Genomic DNA, 18,927 nt, shown 5'->3' with positions numbered 1-18,927 from the left:
GTTAGTTGTCTTCTCTCGCCTTCTTTCTTGCGACCCTCCCTCCTTCCCCCAGGCCTGGACAGACCTTTCTCTACAAGGGATTATGCTTCTCAAGTCCATACAAAGCTGGTCCTTCTACCATCCTTCAGGTTTTTCTCTCCTCCTTTCTTCCTTTGGGAAGTTATTATGCTAGGTGCTATTGCCCTTTGTTATCAAACAAGATCTGGGTACTTACCGCCTTGCATCATGGGATATGGGGCTGCCTCGAGCTGGTAAAAGTGACTCTCGAGCTTAGCAAGTGCCGAGTCGGAGCCGAGGATCGGCTCCGAACCCATCAAGCAAGAAAGAAGGCGAGAGAAGACAACTAACATGGAACGTTATGGTAGGTACATAACTTCTCATTTTTCTGCCTTGCCCTTTGGACTTTCTACTGCACCAAGGAAATTTACAAAATGTCTAGCTTTGTGATTGGTGACTTCAGGGCTTCCACACTTTCCTTTACTTGGACAATCTCCTCTTTATGGTAACCTCCCCAGAGCTCTTGGAGCAAAACCTCCTCTTTACCATTTCTCTTCTACAGTGTCTGGGATTCACCATAATCCACAAAAAATCCATTCTCACCCCCTCTCAGGATCACACCTTTCTGGGGTGCAGGATGCAAACAGACCTCATGAGAGTCTGTCTTCCCCCTCAGAAGGCGCAGGACCTCACTTCAAAAAACTTCTGCCTCTTCACCACGTTTCAGCCATAGAGTTCCTCAGGGTTTTAGATTTATGGCATCCAGTATTCCAGTGCTACCTTTGGCCAAACTTCACATGAGAACTCCAGTTGTTCCTAACGTCAGTTTGGATGCAGCACCTGCATCCTCTGGACTTTCCAATTTTTATTATCCCCTGACTGAAGAAGGAACTACAATGGTGGATCCAACAAGTGTCACTCAACCCAGGACTACCCTTTCATCCTCTGCCATCCCTCCAAGTGCTGTTTATAGATGCCTTGGATGTGGGCTTGGGGGCAGTTTTCGGAAACTTGAAAGCACAAAGGGGTATGGTCCCCCTCTCAAAGGAAACATGTCAGTGTAAGGGAGATGAGGGCATTGCTGCTAGCAATTCAAACCTTTCACCCTCTCTTCCTCCCTGGACCTTTAGAGCTGTTCACAGACAATATGATGGCCCTCTAGTATATGAACCGGTAGGGGGGATCCAAATCCTACTTACTTTGCAGGCTGGTACTCCAGGTTCGGGAGCTGGCAGTCCAATGCCAGGTGACTGTTCAGGCAGTGTACATTCCATTCAACCGAAATTGTGTGGCAGACATCTTGAGCAGGTCCCTAACACAGTCCCACTACTAAATGCCAAAGGGATGTGTTTCTGGACATTGTCCACCAGTGGGTTATACCTCAAGTAGCTCTCTGACTTCCCTATGAACAGACAACTTCCACAATTTTGTGCTGAGTTCCACACCCTTTGATTTGGAAGGTGGGCACCCTCTTGTTCTCTTGTAAGGGGGACGTTTCTGTATGTGTCCCTCCCCTTCCAGTCATACTGGAAGTCGTGTTCAGAATTCAGCAGGGCAACCCAAAGTTCTCTCTTGCGACTCCCTTTTGGCCAAAACAGCATTGGTTCCCTCTTCTCCTGCATTTAGCCAAGAGCAGTCACCACAAGTTACCTTGCATGGTGTACCTTCTCACACAAGACAGAAGAACTCTCATCCATCCCCACTTGTCTACCCTCCAGTTGATTCTGTGGGTGATAGGGTTTTAATTCCTTTCAGACGCATTTCTTCATGGACCCTAGAACACATCTCAAACATATTTTTCAAACTCCTCCCTTTCCTATATGCAGTAGTATATTGTTCATCTAAAAATCATCCCCTTCCTCTTCCTCAACCATATTTCTGTCATAAGTCTGAGGGTTATTTTGGACATTATGCCTATTTCCCCATACTTGTGATTGCTGGTGACATAGAAACTGTTGCTAATGATGGCGTTACGTCAGTCCTGGAGTGACAGCAACCGATGCAGAAATACTAAACCTCTGGTATTTGGGCCAACTGAGGGCTACCCCTGGCAGGATAACCCAAATGTGATGACTGCAACAGTGAATATACTCTTAACATCTTCTTTTTTGGTAAGTGTACACAACTGTACTTTTTATCTGACAAAGTTTCAAAATCTTGAGATGAAAGTGCTTATTTCTGATATTCCTTTTTGCCAACCTTGTGACTTTAAATAAGTGTGCCTAGAGTAAAAAGTGTCTGGATTATATTGATAAGGATTGTTTGGCTTGTGTATTGAACTGTTTATATTGCACATGGCCCTTGTGCAGTGTACTGCCTGTGTTTAATTGATTTAGTCCATGAATTGTCACTCATCCATTTCATTCATTTACCTACCTTTTTCCTTTGCCACAAAGTTCTAGTGAGAGGGTGTTGCACACTCCAGATGTGCTTAGCCAACTCTAGATTTGGTCTTGTCCAAGTAAAATCTATCAAGGAATCAGACCAGCGTTCCATCTCATATCATCCCAGGGCTCTGGAATTGCCCATTTCCAAGCAGACTGTTTCTACTTGGATTTCTAAGGCTTTTTCGTTCTGTTATATGAAGCATGGTAAGACCTTTGCTCCTTTTGTAAAGGCCCATTCCACTAGGGCTGTAGCTTAATCAGGGGCTTTCTTCAAGGGATTAGATACTAGTTCTATTCTCGAAGGGACTTTGTGGACTTGTGTATTATACTGTCACTGAACATTGCACATTGGATGGTATTTTTAAGTCTAGGGCAAGTTTTGCCAGAGCCATATTTCATGGCTTTTTGGAGAGTTCAAATTCTTCTTCGTCCACCCTCTCCACATGAGCTTTTGTACTCTGTCATGTTAAGAATACTGCAACAGATGAATAGCAGGACAGAGAATAGTTGTGTAAAATCTTACCAATGATAGATGTCCTCCTTTTCTCTGTTGCAGTATTCCAGTCCCCTCCCTTCTTCCCCCTGGTTGGTTGGTTCTTTACCTTGGATGATCTTACCTTACTTAGGTTGGTTTTCCTCCTGGGGCATTCAATTCTGAGGTTGGTGTGTGCGTGTGTACATCACTTTTATGGCTGATGTATAGGAGCAGCTTATGTGCAATGTAACATGCACCCTACAGTAGTGAAAGACTTGTGTACTGGCTGACGTTGGGTCGCCTGCGGCAGAGAACTCCCTCATGTTAAGAATACTGCAACAGAGAACAGAAGGATATCTATCGTTATAAGATCTTACACAATTATTGAGTGTCATCACTAGACGCTGACACCTTTTTCACCTCTACTGCAGAAGCTCTCTGCTTTCTAACATACATGTTTGATTCGGACTCAAGCTTCTCCACTATCAAAGTCCAGTTAACATCCATTTCTGATTTTCACGTGGGTCTTCAGGACCACTTGCTAGCTTCTTACACACACTGTAAAACCTTTCTAAAAGTAGGATTTATAGGCCATATAGTTTCAGCTGCATCTTATGAAATGGGCACTGGGAACACCCTATGTTCATCATTCACTGCATCAGTGACCTAAGGGATGTTCTTCGTGTTTCACTGTTGCAGTCATTACATTTGGGTAATCTGCTGGCAGGTTGCCCTTAGTCGGCCTGATTAACAAAGTCTTGGGTCCTGCATCGGTTACTGTCCCTTCTTCCATGACGTCAGGTCGTCAGGGGTATAAAACATGTAGCCGATGCCATTACATCAGTCTTTCTTGCCGCGCGGTGCCTGAAGCAGAAGCAGTTCGCAAGTGCCGGTCGGCCGACAACTGAAATTTTCTTTTTCGAGTTTCAGAACTGAAGTCTTCAACTAAAAGCTAAGTACCCCATTGGGGAAACTTTTTCTTGCTCCTTACCGATGTCAGTTGTTGTGTCTTTCGGCTTTTCCCGGTTAGGGGTCGCCACAGTGGAACTCCAGTCCGCTAATGGTTGGCAGTTGATTTTTACATGCTGAGTTGCCAGCCCTAACGCACAACCTTCAACGAAGGTAAGCCCATTCACGCATGTCTCCACGCAGAAGACGCTCTAGCTGAGAGTCAAACCGGTCAGCGTCTTACTGTGAGGCGACAACGCTACTGCAGCAAAAGTTACATTACTTGTGGGAAGCAAATACCTCATAAGGATTTTCATTTGTTCTGTATTCCTTGCCTAGGCCCTGACCACAACGTGCTTTGCTGTCAGTTTTGTGCTAAATTTAATCAATGCACGATTAAACGTCGGTATATTTTTGCTTCTAAATATTTTGGCTCAAGCAATCCAACTACTGGAATACCTAAAAAAAACGCAAAGAAAAAGAGACAGACCATCGTGGTCTAAAATCGACGAAGACGTTCTCCTAAGCCAGTCGCCGGTTTGCAGGTACTCAGTGAAGTGCTTTCGCAGCCCCTGATACCCACTACTTCTAATTCACAGGCCTCTACTGAGACTGATTCAGAGTCCGTTATGCCGCGAGATGCTTCAATTATGAAACCCGCAGATGTCTCTACCTTAGATGGGTCCAGAGCCGCTGTGCAGGCACCGGCTTCTGAGGGTGTTTTCAGGCCTACAGATTTGTATATTAGACGAACGCCCTCTTCTAAATTAAGGCCAAAGTCTAAATCTATGTCTAAAAAACCAACACCTGGGCCACATGTGCAGGCCCCTATGCCTAAAAAACAAATGATCAAAATGGCTGAAGATTTAATTACTCTGATCAGGGGTAGCCAACCTTCTCCTCCTAAGAGGCCTAGGCAAGACATTGATTATGAATCTTCTGAACAGGATTATATTTATTCTGACTCTTCTAATGAACAGGATTTGTCTATTCCTACTGATGAGGACTCTGATGCAGAGGATTCCATTCCTTCTTCTCCCCCTGAGGATTTTTCTTTTGGGGAAACTTTACATGCCTTAAGAAAATTTCCACTGGGAAAGTCAGGATTTCTCTGAATCTAAAAAGAGACTTGGGATTTTCTTCTTCCTCAGCATAGGCCTTTGGCTATACCTCCTGTTGTAGACATAGTTGATTGTTTTTTCGGAATCTAATATGACTCCTGATTCTCTGCCTCCGGCTCCATGTAAGCCAGACAGATACTACAGGGTTATTGACTCCCACAAATTCCTTTTCAAAAATCCTATTGCTGATCCTGAAACCATTTCTCAGGGTCCCAAGGGCATTAAGGCCTCTACTGCCAAAAATCCTACCCCTTCTGATAGAGATTCCAGGGCGCTGGATGGGCTTTAAACTGTCAATGTCATATGCTTAAATATCAACAGCATATCCTGGGACTACTTAAACAGAAAATGATGTTAATCTAACTGTGTGGAAAATAAAGATTTGCAGGATTTTTTACATTCAGCTGAACAAGCTGGAAAACATATTTTGCAATGTGGTTTTGATTCCTTGGCGGCCTCTTGCAGGGTTGCTGTAAGTCTATCTGTGCTAAGAAGGCATGCTTGGCTCAAAGAGCAAACTCTGCCTGACCATGTTAAAGCAAAGTTGTTGGATGCTCCTTTACAACAGGACTGTCTCTTTGGTAATAAGGCTGAAGAAGTGTTAAAAAAGATGGAAGATAAAGCTAAATCTATGCAAACTGTGAAAGATTTCTTACAAGTGCAACCTCCAAGATTTAGTAGGCACTGGCCTACTAAGAACTGGTCCTTTCCAGTCCCTTTGAGAGCTGCTCAAGTCAAATCAAGACATTCCAATGGCTCCAGGTTTCAGTTACAAGGAACTTTTAGAACAAAACAATGGGGTGCCTCCACCTTCAAATCTGGAAGCAGCAAGGCACCTCCCTGTGGTAAACAGCATCAATGACTTCCCTGTAGAATCACCAAGCATTTACCTTTTAGCCGCCCTTTTGCGGGGAAAACTGGCACTTCAAGCACAAAATTGGCAACTTATTACCCAAGACAAGTGAGTTTTAAATATAGTATATCCCAGGGGGTACAGATTTAATTTCCACACGTTGCCAATCCCAAACAGATGGCCAGATCTGCCCCCAAATCAGTGGGCAGAGGCCCATAAACAAGCTCTGTCCGTCATGAACATGGGGACTATTCAGTCAGTACCAGAAGAGGAAAAGGGAAAAGGTTTCTATTCCAGACTTTTTCTGGTACCCAGAAAAGACAAATTATGGCGTCCAGTTCTGGACTTATCCACTCTAAACACATTTCTGGACATTCCAAAATTCAAGATGCTGACTCTTCAGCCGTTACCACCTATGCTAGGCAAAGATGCCTGGTTGGTAACTCTAGACTTAGAGGCTTACCTGCATATCCCAATCAGGGAATCTTGCAGAAGATACCTCCACTTCAAAGCAGGCTAACTTGCATTACCAGTTCTCTGCACTGCCCTTTGGCTTATCTACTGCTCCCAGGGTCTTCACAAAGTGCCTGGCACCAGTAATTGCATTTTGCAGGCAAAGAAATATTCAAATATATCCATACCTGGATGATTGTCTAATTCAAGCAGAAAACAAGGACGTTCTTCTAAAGCATCTGGCGTTTGTAAAAAGAGCTCTAACTTGTCTAGGGTACACCATAAACGAAAATAAATCACAACTGGGTACCCTCTCAAAAAAATTACATTCCTGAGTGCAAGCTTGAATACAACTGCCCAGATGACTTACCTTATGCCAGAAAAGCAAATTCAGTTGGTGACTTACTTCAAACAGGTGGCCACAAAAACCCTGCTATCTTCAAGACAAATTCTGCAAGCCTTGGGGTTCATGGCCTCCTGCATTCTTCTAATTCCATATGCAAGACTGCATATGGGGAAACTTCAGTGATACTTAAAAAGTTTATGGAGTCAACATTGTCACAGTCTGAAAACAATGATTCCTATTCTGCCTTGCCTGCTACTAGAGTTCCTATGGTGGGCAGAGGCCTGCCACCAAAACAAGGGAGTGCCATTCACTCACCCAAACCCTGACCACAGGCGCATCAGACTATGCTTGGGGAGGCTCAAATGGCAGGGAAGTGCATTCAGGGCAAATGGAGCCCAAATCAAATGCACCTACATATCAATCGGAAAGAAATGCTAGCTGTACATAATGCACTGATAGCCTTGAAGGACTGCCTTCATCCAGGACAACTAATGATAGACAGACAACACCACAGTTATGTCGTACATAAACAAGCAGGGGGGGTGCACTTTCCTACCCCCTTTGCAGACTAGCCATGGCATTGTGGAACACGGCTTTGACCTATCAAATACAACTACAAGGTCAATTCCTGCCAGGAAAGCTAAATACTCTGGCAGACAAACTAAGCAGAAATCTTATGGACCCACACAAATGGAAACTGGAACCACAAGTTTTCAACATGTTGACCCACAAATGGTTGAGCCCAGACATAGATCTTTTTGCCTCACCCCAGAAGTATCAGTTGGACAAATTCTGCACAAGAATTAATCACAGAAAAGCTTGGAAGGTGGATGCTCTATCATTCAGCTGGAAAAACCTTTCTGTCTACGCTTTTCCTCCTCTGCCTCTGCTCTCCAAAGTTCTACTAAAGGTCAAACTGGACAAACCAAAAATGATTGATTGCTCCAGACTGGCCTCGCCAACACTGGTACCCACTCCTGCGCAATGTGTCACATCTCCCCCCGTGACACCTGCCCCAAAACACCTTACCTACTGTCTCAGCAGAACTACCAAATTCTGCCCACTCAGCTCCAAACTTTGAATCTTGCAGCGTGGCTCATCAACTAATTTCATCCTTGGCATCCCTTAGCAAACCTGTGATGGATGTCATTTTGGAGGCTAGAAGGCCTAGTACTAGAAAATCTTATGCTGACAAATGGAAAATATTCTGTGCCTGGAACCAATCACAAGGAATAAGCACAACAATGCCCAATATTCCTCAGATTCTGCAATACTTAACTGATGCTTCACAAGGGCCTATCTTTTTCTTCCATAAAAATCCATGCCTCTGCCATTTCAGCCCATTACAACACAGAACCTCCCCTCTTCACTCATCCTCTGCTGAAGCAGTATCTCAGAGGGGCCAAAAATTTAAGACCTCCCAGGAGAGTACCTACTCCTGCATGGGACCTCAATTTTGTTTTGGAAAAACTCATTTTCCCTCCTTTTGAGCCAGCTGCTACTGCAGACCAAAAATTTCTCTCCTGGAAAACAGCTTTCCTTTTAGCAGTCACTTCAGCTAGAAGGATTTCAGAATTACAGGCTCTTATGGCGGTGGAGCCTTTCATTATTTTTCATCCGGACAGGGTGGCTCTCAGGACCAGTCCATCTTTCATGCCTAAGGTGGTATCCAGTATGGCTCTTAATCAGACCATTCATCTGCCAACTTTCTTCCCCAATCCACAGAACAAGGGTGAGTGGATTCTGCATTCATTGGATGTACACAGCCAACTTAGATTCTACTTAGGACGAAATCCCTAAGAAAATCTGAACTATTGGTGGCATTTGCTGCAGGGGCAGAGGGAAAGGCTATTTTAAAGCAGACTATTTCCAAATGGATGAGCCATTGTATTCATTTCTGCTATATGCACCTTGGTAAACCTATCCCCAAGGGGATCAGATCTCATTCCACCAGGGCTGCATCTACTTCTACAGCCTTTCTCAGATGGGTTTCTACCAGAGACATTCTAGAAGCTGCTACCTGGAGCTCAGTTCATACGTTCACCAAACATTACCATTTACCTTTCTTTAAATCCAGAGCTGGCTTTGCCACTGCTGTCCTGCAGGGCCTTATAGCTGCTCCTAATGCTGTATAAATCCATCCTCCCAACCATAGCTTTGGGATTCTCCCAAATGTAATGACTGCAACAGTGAAACACTAAGAACATAGTACAGTTGTGTACACTTACCATAAATGTAGATGTTCGAGTGTATTCACTGTTGCAGTCCTGGTTACCCACCCTCCAGCCCCCTGTTTTACTATTGCTATACCATTCCTTTCTTTTGTTATGCTTAAAAGCCTTTTTGGTGTATTTGCTTTTGTTTGGAGGTATATTTTTTGTGTTTTAAATTATATGTATATATATATATATATATATATATATATATATATATATATATATATATATATATATATATATATATATACATAGATATATATTTTTTTATTTTGCATTTGTTGGCTGGGCTAGTCTAGCTGGATACATGTCCATTTTCAGTAGAGGCCCAGGGAGATGAGCTCCAAGCATTAGTAAATTACAAAAAAAGATTACAATAGTTAAAAATGACTAAATTCAAATACAAAGAAATTAAAAAAGATTTAAGAGAATCAAAAAATTGTTTCTGTGAATAACAGCTTGCAGGCAATGCAAGGTTTAAAATACAATTAGGTACAAGGACGCTCAGAATTCTGAAGTAATGATTAGTAGGTCTGAGAAAGAGAGAGAGCAGAAGAAGGCAAGAATCACAAGGGCTAGAATAAGGTTAGATTCTATGGATTAAAGCTGTAGAGGGGACAAAGGTTAGAAGGAAGGGGTATAGAAAAAAGAGCATTAAGGGGGAAAAAGTAGGGTTTAGTCTGGTTTAGAACAGGGACAAATCCAATGAAATTTCAGATGTTCTTTGAGATGTTTCTTGAAGAGTGGTGTGGATGAGAGAGATGCGAGTGTACTAGGAAGATTGTTCCAGATATATATAGATTATATATATATATATATATATATATATATATATATATATATATATATATTTTTTGCTCCCCATTTGGGGGGCACCTGACATCTGCGGCAAGAAAAACTGATATAATAGCATCGGCTGCATGTTTTATACCCCTGACGACCTGACGTCATGGAAGAAAGGACAGCAACCGATGCAGGACGCACGACTTTAAGCAGGCCGACTGACGGCAACCTGCCAGCAGATTACCCAAGTGTAATGACTGCAGCAGCAAATGCACTCTGACATCTACATTTATGATAAGTGCACACAACTGTACTTTCTCTGCCTCCACAAACCCACATTGGCAGCTTTCTGGAGCTCGGAATTCCCTCCTCTGACTCCCTATGATGTTGAATTGACCATGTCTCTTCCATGAGGGGAAGCTTAACCCCTTTCACAGGATGTTAGTTCAGTCTTTTAGAGCCAGCTGTAGAAACCAGAGCTGAATTATCGCCTCTGCAGCCAGCATTGGTAGAGTACAGATGTTCATCGTGTTTCACTGTTGCAGTCATTACACTTGGGTTGTCCTGCTGGCAGGCGACCCGTAGTCGGCCCGAGTTACAAAGTCTTGGTCCGGCGTCGGTTGCTGTCACCTTTTCCCTGATGTCAGTGCGCCAGGGGTATAAAAGTTGCAACCGATGCCATTTTCTTGTCTGTCTTGCCGCGCAGTGCCCGAAGCAAAAGCATATGTTGTTGTTACACTGCTGCAGTCATCACAGTTGGGTTATCTGCCATGAGGTGGTCCCGCAGTCAGCCCGAGTTCCAAAGTCTTTGTCCGGCGTCGGTTGCTGTCACTTCTTCCCTGACGTCAGTGCGACAGGGGTATAAAAGAGGCAGCTGACGCCATTTTCTCCAGTCTTACTTGCCACGCGGTGCCTGAAGCAGTTTGCAAGTGCCGGTCGGCCGACTCCTGAGATTTTCAAATCTAATTTCAGACCGAAGTCTTCAATAAAGCTAAGTACCCCGTTGGGGAACCTTTTCTTGCCTCAGTCCGATGTCAGAAAAAGTTAATTGCATTTCTTGTGGGAAGCAAATACCTCATAAGGATTTTCATTCTTATTGTATCCCTTGCCTAGGCCCAGACCACGATGTCATAGGTTGTCGGTATTGTGCTAGGTTTAACAAACGAACTATTAAACGTCGGTTTGATTTCACCCGTTATTATTTTGGTAGAAAATTTAATTATACCATGCCGTCTGAGCAACCAACGACCGGGATGCATAAAAAGCGCAAAGATAAGGGCAGGCAGCCGAGACCCAAACCAGACACCGAGGTCTCTGCTAGGCCAGTCGCCGGTTCTCCGGTTTTCAGTGAGGTGCCTACGCAGCCCCTGACGACCGCTGATTTAGAACCCCAGCCTGCATCCAACTCCCAAGCGGAGATTGCAGGGCCTCCAGAGCCTTTATCTTTAGGCACTTCCGACTCCATGGCTGAAGGGGATCCCGGTGCAGTTGAAAGGCCGTCAGCTGGTGAAGGTGTCTTCAGACCGACTACACTTACTATTAAATCCTATGCAAAACTGAAAACTCCATTAAAAGTAAGGAAGCCTGTACAGCAGTCTCCAGTGCAAGGCACCATGCCTAAGAAACAAATGCTTAAGATGGCCGAAGACTTTCCCATCCCCCACCTGACAAAAGGCCTAGACAGGAGGAGGACTACCCTTCCTCTGACCAAGTTTCCATTTCCTCAGATTCTTCTGAGGAACAGGAGTACTCTTTTCCCCCCTTACGAGGACTCTGATGCTGAAGAGTCTATTCCTTCAGCATCTCCCCCAGAAGACTACTCTTGGGGAAACTTTACATACCATGAGGGAACATTTCCACTGGGAAGGCCAGGATTTCTCTGATTCTAAGAAAAGGCTCCGAGAGTTTCTCTTACTACCCCAGCACAGACCCCTTGCTATTCCACCTGTGTTAGACATTGTGGATGATGTTTATTCAGAATCTAGCCCTTAACCCAGATTCATTACCTCCTGTACCAGCCAAACCAGACAGATACTACAGAGTCCCTGACTCACATAAATTCCTATATAAAAGCCCTGTTGCAGACCCAGAAACCATTTCCCAGGGTCCCAAAGGGGTTAAGGCCTCTATTACTAAAAATCCTGTACCGTCTGAAAGAGATTCTAGAGCACTAGACAGATGGGGAAAGAAAGTATATACCTCAGCTACTCTAGCTATGAGGGCCTTAAATTGCCAGTTTCACATGCTGAAATATCAACAATATTTGATGTCTCAAAACAAAAAATGAGGACACATACAGAGCAGCCTGATTACAAGGAAATGCAAGATTTGTTGCATGCAGCAGAACAAGTGGGAAAACATACTTTGCAATGTGGATTTGATTCATTGGAAGCTTCTTGCAGAGCAGCTGTAACAGGGTCTGTCATTCGTAGGCATGCTTGGTTAAAATAACAAACTTTACCTGATCATGTTAAAGAAAAGTTATTGGATGCACCCTTACAACAGGATGTTTTATTTGGCGTGAAAGCAAAATAGGTTTTAAAGAAAATGGAGGATAAGACAAAATCTATGCAGAGGTTCAAGGATTTTTTACAGGTTCAACCCCCTCGTTTCAGCAGAAATTGGCCAACCAAGAACTGGTCCTTTCCAACTTCTGACAGACCACAGAGGTGCAAATACAGACACCCAAGGGGCAGAGGTCAGCCACAAGGCTGTTACAAACCACGACTATGGGGTGCCACAACCCAGAAAGGAGGAGAAGACAGTTCTCAAACTATCAGAAGACAATCACAATGACTTACCCCTCAGACTGCCAACGAAATCACTCTTGGCAGCTCCCTTGGGAGGAAAACGTGCACTTTTTGCAGACAATTGGCACATCATCACAAAAGACAAATGGGTCCTAAATATTGTAACTCAAGGATACAGGTTCCACTTTCACACTTTACCAAGGATAAAAGGAATGCCAAACCTGCCATCAAATCAATGGGCAGAGGCTCAAAGACAAATTACAGCTCTCATGGACATGAGAGCCATTCAACTGGTTCCTACACAGGAGCAAGGACAAGGATTTTACTCAACTCTTTCTGGTTCCCAGAAAGGACAAAGCCTGGAGACCCATTCTGGACCTTTCAATTCTAAACACATACCTGGAAGTACCCAAATTCAAGATGCTCACACTATAGCAACTTCTTCCCATGCTGGGCAAGAAGGCTTGGCTAGTAATGTTGGACCTCAAGGAGGCATACCTGCCTGTCCCTATCAGGCAAAATTGCAGAAGATGCCTCCGATTTATAGCACTTACAACTCCTTACCAATTATCTGCACTGCCCTTTGGCTTATCTACTGCACCCAGGGTCTTCACAAAATGCCTGGCATCAGTATTTGCAGACAAAGAGACAAAAGAATAAGTCAAAACTAGTGCCCCACAAGGCATAATATTTCTGGGTGCCAGCTCAACAGGAGTTTCTATGGTGGGCTCAGGCATGTCACCTCAACAGGGTCACCCTTTCACCTTGCTAGCTGTACAAAATGCCCTAACAGCTTTCAAGGACCTCCTACATCAGGGACAACTTCTAAATAAAGAGGACAACTACCCTTATGCAGGCAAGCAGTGACTTGTGGAACACAGCACTGACCCTACAAGTTGATCCTCACGAGGTGGAAACTAGACCACAAGTATTCACAATGATAACTCAAAATGGGGAGCCAGACATAGATCTGTGCCTCTCACCCCAAAACTACCACCAACTTCTTTGCAGTTTGCACAAGGACATACCACACGCCACTAAGTGGATGCCCTTTCATTTCAAATTCAAACACCAAACACTAATGCCTTCCTCTCCTCCACTCTTCTGGCCAGTATTAAGGAACATGCTCAAAGGCCCATGGATTTTTACTCTCAATTCCTCACCTGCTGACTCAGCAAAACAATCAGATTCTACACAGCCAGCTCAAGACTTTAAATGCATGGCTGCATGGCAGATTATCTAAACAACCAGTCAACACCTCTCTCAGCTTATGGATGTGAACCAGGCTAAAGGTCAAAAATCCTTGTGTCCCAAATATCCCAGATTTCTGCAATATTTAACTGAGATGTTGCACAAAGGCCTTCCTTTTCATCTATATAAAGATTTTCAGCTGATTTATAGGTTCATAGGTTGGTACTAGCTAGGCAGCCCTAGGGCCCCCTGTCTAGCAGAGCTGACACGCGTGATCCCTGGGGTGAATTTCCTTTCTCCCATCCAATCGTCAAGGTTCCTGTTGAAGAGGTCCAAAGAGGCACTCTGCTTAACATGTATGGCCAATCTATTCCAGAGTCTGGGGAGTCTCTGGGTCAGGAACCTATCCCTCCAGCATGTTTTGTTTATTGTGATGAGGTTTAAATCCCTGGAGCATGTAGCTCTGAGGGATTGGGATTTCTTTAAGTGTAGCATGTCCAACAGCTCTGGGTTTAACATGGCCTTGTATGTTAAGCAGAGATCGCCTCTGAGTAGACAATATGCGACAGAGTATAGCTGGAGTTTTTTAAGGCGGTCAGTGTAGGGCATCTGCTTTAGGCCTGTGATTCTTTTAGTGAGGTATTTCTGAGGCCCTTCCAGTTGTTGCAGATGTCTTGAGAGGTACATACCAAATGGGGCATTGTATTCTATAATGGGTCTAATGAGGGATGAGTACAGTGGGACAATGACCTCCTTTTTTCTGGATGAAAAGCCCTTCGTGATGAGGTGTGCCACATAGAAGGATTTCCTGACTGTTGTGGCGATGTGGTTATCGAAGGTGAGACCACTGTCCACCTGTGTCCCTGTCTCTTATCACACTTTCTGTGTTTAGTGTACTGCCACCTATATGGTAATTCATGGATACATGTTTTTTCCCAAAGGGGATAACAGTACATTTCTTGGCACCGAGCTTGAGCCCATGGCTCTGACACCAAGCATCTGTTTCTGTAAGGCCCTTTTGTAGAGTATCCACATCATTTGGGGATTCAATAATGGCTCCCAGTTTGCAGTCATCTGCAAACTTTGTTAGCCAGAGTCCCTTAGTGTTGACCTGTACTTCAGAGAAGTAGATGCCAAACAAGAGCGGCCCCAGGACTGAACCCTGAGGTACTCCACTTGTCTGGAGCTGGATTTGGAGTCGGCTACTTTTACAGTGTGGGTTCTATCAGTAAGCCATTTAGCAACCCATTGGGTGACACAGGGATTAATGCCCAACTTAGTAAGTTTATCTATGATTCCAGAGTGGGGGATGGTGTCAAAGGCCTTGGCAAGGTCTAGATAGGCTGTGTGGACCACCTTACCCTTGTCCATGGCTCTGGAGACTGATTCAAAGAAGTCAATCAGGTTCAGGAGACAAGATCGGCCCTTCACAAACCCAAACTGGGTGGGGTCCAGTGTTTGAAGGTTGTCAATGTCTTTGTTTATAAGTTCCATGATAATACGCTCCATGGCCGTGCAGATAAGGCTTGTCAGACTGATGGGATGGTAGTTTCCGGGATCCAAGGTGGATCCCACCTTGTGGATTGGGATAACTGTAGCTCTGCGCCACTCAGTGGGCACGAAATGAATTTACAGTTTTTATCATGGAAAACTGCCCTGCTGCTAGCAATAACTTCAGCACGAAGAGTCTCAGAGCTACAGGCCCTAATGGCAGTGGAGCCTTTCATCATTTTTCATCAAGACAGAGTCTCTCTACGAACTAACCCTTCCTTTATGCCAAAGGTAGTATCCAGTGTGGCTCTAAATCAAACCATTCATTTACCCACCTTTTATCCAAACCCCCAGAATAAAGGGGAAAGGCTCCTACACTCTTTGGACATTCACAGACAATTACGTTTCTACTTGGATAAAACAAAGGTTTTCAGAAATTCTGATCATCTCTTTGTATCCTATGCTGCAGGATCTCAAGGAAAGCCTATATCAAAACAGACCATTTCGAAATGGATAAGACATTGTATCCGTTTCTGCTACACACACTATGGGAAACCTGTACCTGGTAACATTAGGCCTCATTCCACCAGGGCTACAGCAACATCAGCAGCCTTCCTCAGAGGGGTACCAACCAAGGATATTTTGGAAGCTGCAACTTGGAGTTCAGTGCACACCTTCACCAAGCACTACCACTTACCTCTATACTCAAAAAACAGAGCTGGCTTTGCCACTGCAGTTTTACAGGGCCTACTAGCTTCTCCAAACCCTGTTTAGTACCAACCGCCCAGCCGTAGCTTTGGGATTCAACCCAAGTGTGATGACTGCAGCAGTGTAACACGATGAACATAGTACAGTTTTGTACCTACCATAAATGTAGATGTTAGAGTGTTCACACTGCTGCAGTCCAGGTTACCCTACCACCTTCACCTCTTCTTACCTGGGTTTTATCTATAACTCCCTGTTTATACAATCTCTAAGATGTATTTCTATATGGTGTATTTGCTTACAGCTATAGCTATTGTTTTCTACGTATGTAATTTACTTAGGATTATGTATTGCCTTCCTATTTGGGGGCACCTGACATCTGGGGCAAGACAAACTGAAGAAAATGGCGTCTGCTGCCTCTTTTATACCCCTGTCGCACTGATGTCAGGGAAGAAGCGACAGCAACCGACGCCGGACCAAGACTTTGGAACTCAGGCCGACTGCGGGACCGCCTGACGGCAGATAACCCAAGTGTGATGACTGCAGCAGTGTGAACACTCGAACATCTACATTTATGGTAGGTACAAAACTGTACTTTCGCAAGTGCCAGTTGGCCGACTCCTGAGATTTTCAAAATTGAATTTCAGAACCGAAGTCTTCAATAAAGCCAAGTACCCCATTGGGAAAACTTTTTCTTGCTCCAGACTGATGTCAGTAAAAGTTGTTAATTGCATTTCTTGTGGGAAGCAAATACTTCATAAGGACTTTCACTGTTACTGCATTCCTTGCCTAGGCCCTGACCAGGACGTTACTAGTTGTCGGTTTTGTGCTAGATTCAATAAATGCACTATTAAACGTCGGTTTGATCTTTACATTATTTTGGACGAAGATTTAATTACATAATGCTGTCGGAACAACCGAAGACCAGAATGTATAAAAAACGCAAGGACAAAGAAAAAGACAGGCATCCGAGGTCCAAAACAGACGACGAAGCCTCTTCTAGGCCAGTCGCCGGTTCTCAGTGAGGCACTTTCGCAGCCCCTGACACCCGCTACCTCAGAGCCACAGGCCATAACCGACAACCACGTGGAGACACCGAGGCCTGTGGAAACTCAAGGTATTGGGCCTACGTAAAATATACCCTCAGATGGGTCCGGAGCCGCTGAGCAGGCACCGGCTTCTGAGGGTGTTTTCAGACCTTCACAGCTTACAATTAAAGCTACTACAGCAGCAAAGGCAAAGTCAAAAACACCATTAAAGGCAAGGAAACAAGTGCAGCATTCTCCAGAACAGACATCCATGCCAAAGAAACAGATGCTTAAAATGGTTGAAGACCTTATATCTTTAATCAGGGGCTCCCATCCCCCTCCTGACAAAAGGCCTAGGCAAGACACTGATTGATTCCTCTGATCAGGTTTCCATTTCTTCAGATTCTTCTTCTGACCAGGGCTATTCTCTCCCTCCCTATGAGGACTCTGATGCTGAAGAGTCCATTCCTTCAGCCTCACCGCCTGAGGATTACTTTTTTTGGGAAACCCTGCACACCATGAGGGAGCATTTCCATTGGAAGAGCCAGGATTACTCAGAATCCAAGAAAAGGTTCAGAGATTTCCTTCTATTGCCCCAGCGCAGGCCCCTAGCTATCCCCCCTGTGCTTGATATTGTAGACTATGTTTTTTCTGAATCCAGTCTGTCTCCGGATTCTTTACCCCCTGCACCAGTAAAGCCAGACAGGTACTACAGGGTCCCTGACTCTCATAAATTTCTTTACAAAAACCCCGCTGCAGACCCAGAAATTATTTCTCAGAGTCCTAAAGGGGTTAAAGCTTCCACTGCTAAAAATCCTGTCCCCTCAGATAGGGATTCTAGAGCTCTGGACAGATGGGGGAAAAAAGTTTACACTTCTGCTACTTTAGCTGTAAGAGCTTTAAACGGTCAGTTTCACATGCTTAAATAGCAACAGTATCTCATGTCATTGTTTAAAGCAGAAATGGTTACAAATATAGAAAGTCCTGACAGTAAAGAAATGCAAGATTTATTGCATGCAGTTGAACAAGTGGGAAAGCATACTCTGCAATGTGATTTTGATTCATTAGAGGCTTCTTGTAGTGCTGCAGTTACAGGCTCAGTTATTCGAAGACATGCTTGGTTGAAAGAACAAAGTTTACCTGACCATGTTAAAGTAAAATTATTGGATGCTCCACTACAGCATGATACTTTGGTGTTAAAGCAGAAGAGGTGTTAAAGAAAATGGAGGATAAAGCAAAGTCAATGCAAACTGTGAAAGATTTCTTACAGGTTCAACCACCTAGATTTAGCAGAAACTGGCCTTCGAAAAATTGGTCCTTTCCAGTGTCGGACAGGCCACAAAGAGGCAGATACAGATGCCCAAGAGGCAGATCTCAGCCCCAAGGCTCCTACAGACCTAAACAATGGGGTGCTTCAGCCCCCAAAGGAGAAGACAAATGACAACCTTATAGGAAACGGTCACAATGACTTCCCTCTGCAAATGCCAAGCTCTTACCAGTTGACAGCACCCCTAGGGGGGAAAGTTAGCACTTTTCTCAAAAAATTGGCACACGATCACCCAAGACCAATGGGTGTTGAATATAGTTTCTCAAGGGTACAGGTTCCACTTCCACATGCTTCCAAAACCAAAAGGTATGCCAAACCTGCCACAAAACCAATGGGCAGAGGCGCAAAAACAGATTGCTGCTCTTATGGATATGGGAGCTATTCAAAAAGTTCCACAAGAAGAACAGGGCCAAGGATTTTACTCTCACCTTTTCCTAGTACCCAGAAAGGACAAAACATGGAGACCAATACTGGACCTGTCAATCCTAAATACTTTCCTGGATGTTCCAAAATTCAAAATGTTACCACTACAACAACTCCTGCCCATGCTGGGTAAAGAGGCTTGGCTAGTTACTTTGGATCTCAAGGAGGCATACCTGCACGTCCCAATCAGACAATCGTGCAGAAGATACCTCAGATTTACAGCAGGCTCAATGCATTATCAATTCTCTGCACTGCCCTTTGGCTTATCTACTGCGCCCAGGGTCTTCACAAAATGCCTGGCACCAGTAATTGCATTTTGCAGACAAAAAGGAATTCAAATATATCCCTACTTGGACGACTGCCTTGTACAAGCAGAGAGCAAGGACATTCTTCTAAAGCACCTGGCGTTTGTAAAAAGATTGCTAATTTGCCT

General features: G+C 44.3%; 1 protein-coding gene across 1 annotated transcript in view; it reads left to right on the top strand.

Moving 5' to 3' along the window:
* The window catches only part of LRP6 (LDL receptor related protein 6), a 2,645,333-nt gene that overhangs the window by 1,243,799 nt on the left and 1,382,607 nt on the right, over nt 1-18,927 (top strand). The gene's annotated exons all lie outside the window — the stretch shown is intronic.

This window comes from Protopterus annectens, chromosome 11.part0 (genome assembly GCF_019279795.1).
Source record: "Protopterus annectens isolate FY-2018-M chromosome 11.part0, PAN1.0, whole genome shotgun sequence".
Taxonomy (NCBI): domain Eukaryota; kingdom Metazoa; phylum Chordata; order Ceratodontiformes; family Protopteridae; genus Protopterus; species Protopterus annectens.
This window is presented reverse-complemented; position numbering and strand designations above follow the sequence as displayed.